The 5308-nt window shown below is 40.5% G+C and overlaps 4 non-coding genes and 1 pseudogene across 4 annotated transcripts; all 5 read right to left on the bottom strand.

Annotated features, from left to right (window-relative positions):
* Positions 1-651: 651 nt before the first annotated feature.
* TRNAV-AAC (transfer RNA valine (anticodon AAC)) lies at positions 652-724 on the bottom strand. The gene has a single exon. It is a non-coding gene; the product is annotated as a tRNA-Val (tRNA).
* A 617-nt stretch (positions 725-1341) lies between these two features.
* On the bottom strand, positions 1342-1414 carry TRNAV-AAC (transfer RNA valine (anticodon AAC)). Its single transcript has one exon. It is a non-coding gene; the product is annotated as a tRNA-Val (tRNA).
* Positions 1415-1617: 203 nt separating this feature from the next.
* TRNAI-AAU (transfer RNA isoleucine (anticodon AAU)) lies at positions 1618-1690 on the bottom strand. Its single transcript has one exon. It is a non-coding gene; the product is annotated as a tRNA-Ile (tRNA).
* Positions 1691-2348: 658 nt separating this feature from the next.
* LOC149612844 (U2 spliceosomal RNA) lies at positions 2349-2502 on the bottom strand (annotated as a pseudogene).
* A 2201-nt stretch (positions 2503-4703) lies between these two features.
* On the bottom strand, positions 4704-4893 carry LOC149612843 (U2 spliceosomal RNA). Its single transcript, XR_016376268.1, has one exon. It is a non-coding gene; the product is annotated as a U2 spliceosomal RNA (small nuclear RNA).
* Between the last annotated feature and the right edge of the window lie 415 nt (positions 4894-5308).

Below are 5308 nucleotides of genomic sequence, written 5' to 3'. Positions count from 1 at the left end.
CCAGAATTGAAGCCGGTTTGATTCCGGAATTGAAACCGTTTTGATTCCGGAATTCAAACCGTATTGATTCCGGAATTGAAACCGTATTGATTCCGGAATTGTAACCGTATTGATTCCGGAATCAATGCGGTTTGGTTCCGGAATTGAAACCGGATTGATTCCGGAATCAATACGGTTTGGTTCCGGAATTAAAACCGGATTGATTCCGGGATTTTTCGGAGTGTAAAAAGATTCCGGAATTCCGGTAAATTCCGGATTTGACATCGTCAAATACCGGTTTCAGAATTTTCCGAAAACCGCCATCCCTAAATTGACCACACTGAGTTTTCCAAAAGATCTAGCTTACTTTTATGCCCAATCACGATGGTCAAAACATGTATCTACCAGGGCTCGAACCTGGGACTTTCCGCGTGTTAGGCGGACGTTATAACCACTACACCATAGATACGTAGTAATTCCGAGTTTTCCAAAAGATCTAGCTCATTTTTATGCCCAATCACGATGGCCGAAACATGTATCTACCAGGGCTCGAACCTGCGACCTTCCTTGTGTTAGGCGGACGTTATAACCACTACACCATAAATACGTAGTAATTCTGAGTTTTTCAAGAGATCTAGCTCATTTTTATGCCCAATCACGATGGTCAAAACACGCATCTACCAGGGCTCGAACCTGGGACCTTCCGCGTGTTAGGCGGACGTGATAACCACTACACCATAGATACGTAGTCATTCTGAGTTTTTCAAGAGATCTAGCTTATTTTTATGCCCAATCACGATGGTCGAAACATGTATCTACCAGGGCTCGAACCTGCGACCTTCCTTGTGTTAAGCGGACGTTATAACCACTACACCATAAATACGTAGTTATTCTGAGTTTTTCAAGTGATCTAGCTTATTTTTGTGCCCAGTCACGATGGTCAAAGCATGCATCTACCAGGGGTCGAACCTGGGACCTTCCGCGTGTTAGGCGGACGTGATAACCACTTCACCATAGATACATGATCACATTGAGTTTTCCAAAAGATCTAGCTTACTTTTATGCCCAATCACGATGGTAAAAGCATGTCTCTACCAGGTCTCGAACCTGCGACCTGCCACGTGTGAAGCGGACGTGACAACCACTACTCTATAGACACGTAGTAATTCTGAGTTTTTCAAGAGATCTAGCTTAGTTTTATGCCCAATCACGATGGTCAAGACATGTATTTACCATAGCTCGAACCTGGGACCTTCCGCGTGTTAGGCGGACGTTATAACCACTACACCATAGATACGTAGTAATTCCGAGTTTTCCAAAAGATCTAGCTCATTTTTATGCCCAATCACGATGGTCAAAACATGCATCTACCAGGGCTCGAACCTGGGACCTTCCGCGTGTTAGGCGGACGTGATAACCACTACACCATAGATACGAAGTCATTCTGAGTTTTTCAAGAGATCTAGCTTATTTGTATGCCCAATCACGATGGTCGAAACATGTATCTACCAGGGCTCGAACCTGCGACCTTCCTTGTGTTAGGCGGACGTTATAACCACTACACCATAAATACGTAGTAATTCTGAGTTTTTCAAGAGATCTAGCTTATTTTTGTGCCCAATCACGATGGTCAAAGCATGCATCTACCAGGGGTCGAACCTGCGACCTTCCGCGTATTAGGCGGACGTTATAACCACTACACCATAGATACGTAGTAATTCCGAGTTTTCCAAAAGATCTAGCTTACTTTTATGCCCAATCACGATGGTCAAAACAAGTATTTACCATAGCTCGAACCTGGGACCTTCCGCGTGTTAGGCGGACTTCAGATCCTTAAAACATCCCGGGCACCGCCGGGTTTTTGGCTAATGCAGATTTAATAGGAAACATATTTTTGTTTATATCTTAGTTACGCTTAATATAGTGTTGTTATTTTATCTTGGGAGAACTACCTAATCCAAACAGTAAAAAACTTATTTTGTCACAGGCTGGATTCGAGCCTGTGCAAAAACCTGGAGCTGATCTACTGCAAATCGCTTACTGGCCACTTTAAATTAAATATGTTTATTTGTATCAATGGCAAATAGAGATAAAATGGAGTGAGATAGTATGGACATATGTCAGCAAAGAGGGTACAAAGAGGCTACCCTCTTTGCTTGGCTGGAGTGTTCTCGCTTTGGAAGTCTTTCTCTGCACTCTTATTGGTTGAAATGCGGTGAACCGGATATAAAGAGTGAACTATAACCTGAGGATAAAGCAGTACAGCGAGAACTCCCACAATGCCTTGCCCAAGCAGTTAGCTTCAACTCCTAATCTCTTTGATGTTAGCTGCTTCGGAATAAGCGTGTTTAATTTTGATTTAATTAGAGAGGGGGTGAGCCGATCCTGAATGTAAGCCCGTTAAACTTCGCCCAGTTCCAAAAAGCGAGTTAATATCGAAGGGTCCCAATGGAACCCGATCAGATATTAAGCTGATCAGAACAGATACTACACATGATCTTAGCCAAAAGGCCGAGAAGCGATACTAATTGCACGGTTAATTAAGCTTAAATATTTCATTAATTAACGCTAATTAATTAATTAAATTAAGAACCTAATTACTCGAAATTATACAAAAAAAGCTATTTACTGGATGAAAAATTGCTCTAAAATAGTCTATGCACTGCGGACAGAAGTACCACATACCCAATCTTAATTATTTATCAACCCTATATTGATTAATTTAATCATATTACATCAATTAGTTTTAATTGCTGCCTTAGTGGACACATTTCCTTGAACATCTGTGTTCGGCAGAGTAAACATCTTTACAGGCGCTCATTGAAAACCACTGGGATTTGAAAACCCTATAGGATGGCTAGATTTATCTTGATTTCCCAATACACCATTTTCAAAAGTCTGGAAGTAAAATAGAGTCTGATGTGTTGAGTACCTTGTTTTCTTACGCGGACAACAAATTAATTAAGATAAGTCTTCTTACAATACGTAACAAATTTTGACTGGTGACATTTAAGCCCTATTTAACGTCTTTGCGTCCACATAAATATTCAATGTTCCGTCTAAACTCTATATATAAGCAGACGACACTGCGATCGACTTCGCCCCATTTTGAAAACAGTAGACCTATTTGATATCGTCGGATTAATCAACTTTTGTTGGGTAATGCATAAAGGGTATCGAGGAAGTGGGCTTATGAAGGAATAAAATGCTTGTCAATAAGTGTATCGAGGCTTCTCTGCACGCGCTCTGCCATATTTCGAAGTTGGGTAATCTGCAGCTGGTAACCAATGGCAACCGAAGCGACCGGTTCGGAAGGTCCTTGAAAACAGCTTTCAGCTCTCTTTCTCTATTTGTTAACCCCGAATCAGCCTTTTCGTTCGGCCTTCCTTGGTTCTCAGGACTGTTATTGTTTGAAAATTTAATGATTCCATTAGGGCTTATCTCTCCCTTAAGTAACTTTAGTTTTTTTTGATTTCATTTCCAAGAAGAATTCGTCATCCCTCCCAAAGTTCATCACATTTAATCACAGATTTATCAACTTGTAATCTTATTTCAGATTGTTTTTTCTTCATGACCTACACAGTTGCAATTGGTTACAGAATATGAATGGTCAAGCTGTATCAAGGACAGCCATAAGTTCATAAGATATGTTCCATAATAAGTTTTCAAACTCCTGGTTACAAACTGGAGTTTGACATGAAGTGATTGAAGTAGGTCATAGATTGGAGGTAAAGCAACATACGCCTGATGAGGCGCTGTCAAAGGCTTAGCAATTCAGACTAAATAGGAAGATGGAAGTCCTGCAAAATTAACCACCGAATGTAGGACTTCAATACTCGCTTCCGTCGTTCTCGAACTAGCTCGAGCTGTAAGTCTGTAGCACTACGAAGTATGGGTAGTCTCATACTTTTGGAACATATCTTAGTAACTTATGATATCAGTAACACTAGGGAAATCAAGTTCATTAGAAGTAGTTTGGTTCAGTTCTTCACAAGGGTTGGGACTTGTGCTAACACCTAGCCATTAAGCCTATTAAGAACTTCTTGTTGTATACCTGTAACCTTTATAATTAACTTCTAATTGAGCATCGTTTAATTAAAATTGATAGTTGCAATATAACTGGTTAAAAAGAAATGCCTTCAAGGAGATGTTTTATTTGAGTGGGCATCTACATAGACTTCAGATCCTTAAAACATCCCGGGCAACGCCGGGTTTCTTGGCTAATGCAGATTTAATAGGAAACACATTTTTGTTTATATCTTAGTTACGCTTAATATAGTGTTGTTATTTTATCTTGGGAGAACTACCTAATCCAAACAGTAAAGAACTAATTTTGTCACAGGCTGGATTCGAGCCTGTGCAAAAACCTGGAGCTGATCTACTGCAAATCGCTTACTGGCCACTTTAAATTAAATATGTTTATTTGTATCAATGGCAAATAGAGATAAAATGGAGTGAGATAGTATGGACATATGTCAGCAAAGAGGGTACAAAGAGGCTACCCTCTTTGCTTGGCTGGAGTGTTCTCGCTTTGGAAGTCTTTCTCTGCACTCTTATTGGTTGAAATGCGGTGAACCGGATATAAAGAGTGAACTATAACCTGAGGATAAAGCAGTACAGCGACAACTCCCACAATGCCTTGCCCAAGCAGATAGCTTCAACTCCTAATCTCTTTGATGTTAGCTGCTTCAGAATAAGCGTGTTTAATTTTGATTTAATTAGAGAGGGGGTGAGCCGATCCTGAATGTAATGCAATATCAGGTCGACTCGTGGCGAAGTCGGGCAAGCCCGTTAAACTTTGCCCAGTTCCAAAAAGCGAGTTAATATCGAAGGGTCCCAATGGAACCCGATCAGATATTAAGCTGATCAGAACAGATACTACACATGATCTTAGCCAAAAGGCCGAGAAGTTCTAAAGGATCGTCTTTCTTTCTTTTAATCAGTTCTTCGGGAAAAGTGTATCTCTCTTTGATCCAATCCATGAAGGGTAAGCCTAAGATTATCCCCATTTCTTCCGGTATTTGAACTTCATATCCATTTTTAGCTCTCAGAGCGCAAAAAGCCTTCTCATTGTCATCACTGTAGGTGATAAACATATAAACCGACCGTCGTATTTCGGGGGTATGGCATTATTAATAGAATTAATTAAACTCTTATAAACATCGTATTCGTCTCCACGCAAGTTTCCCGCGACAAGTTGTATCTTATACTGGTCCTAGCTGTTTTCAGTATAGTCATGTACTCCAGCATTGAAATATAAATACTCGCCGGATACATTATCCCAGGCCTGGGGTAAAAATGCTTCGGCAAGCCCCACATGCCAATTACC

This window comes from Phalangium opilio, unplaced genomic scaffold (assembly GCF_054372755.1).
Source record: "Phalangium opilio isolate 3A_F unplaced genomic scaffold, DU_Popi_V2 ptg000230l_1, whole genome shotgun sequence".
Classification (NCBI taxonomy): Eukaryota; Metazoa; Arthropoda; class Arachnida; order Opiliones; family Phalangiidae; genus Phalangium; species Phalangium opilio.
This window is presented reverse-complemented; position numbering and strand designations above follow the sequence as displayed.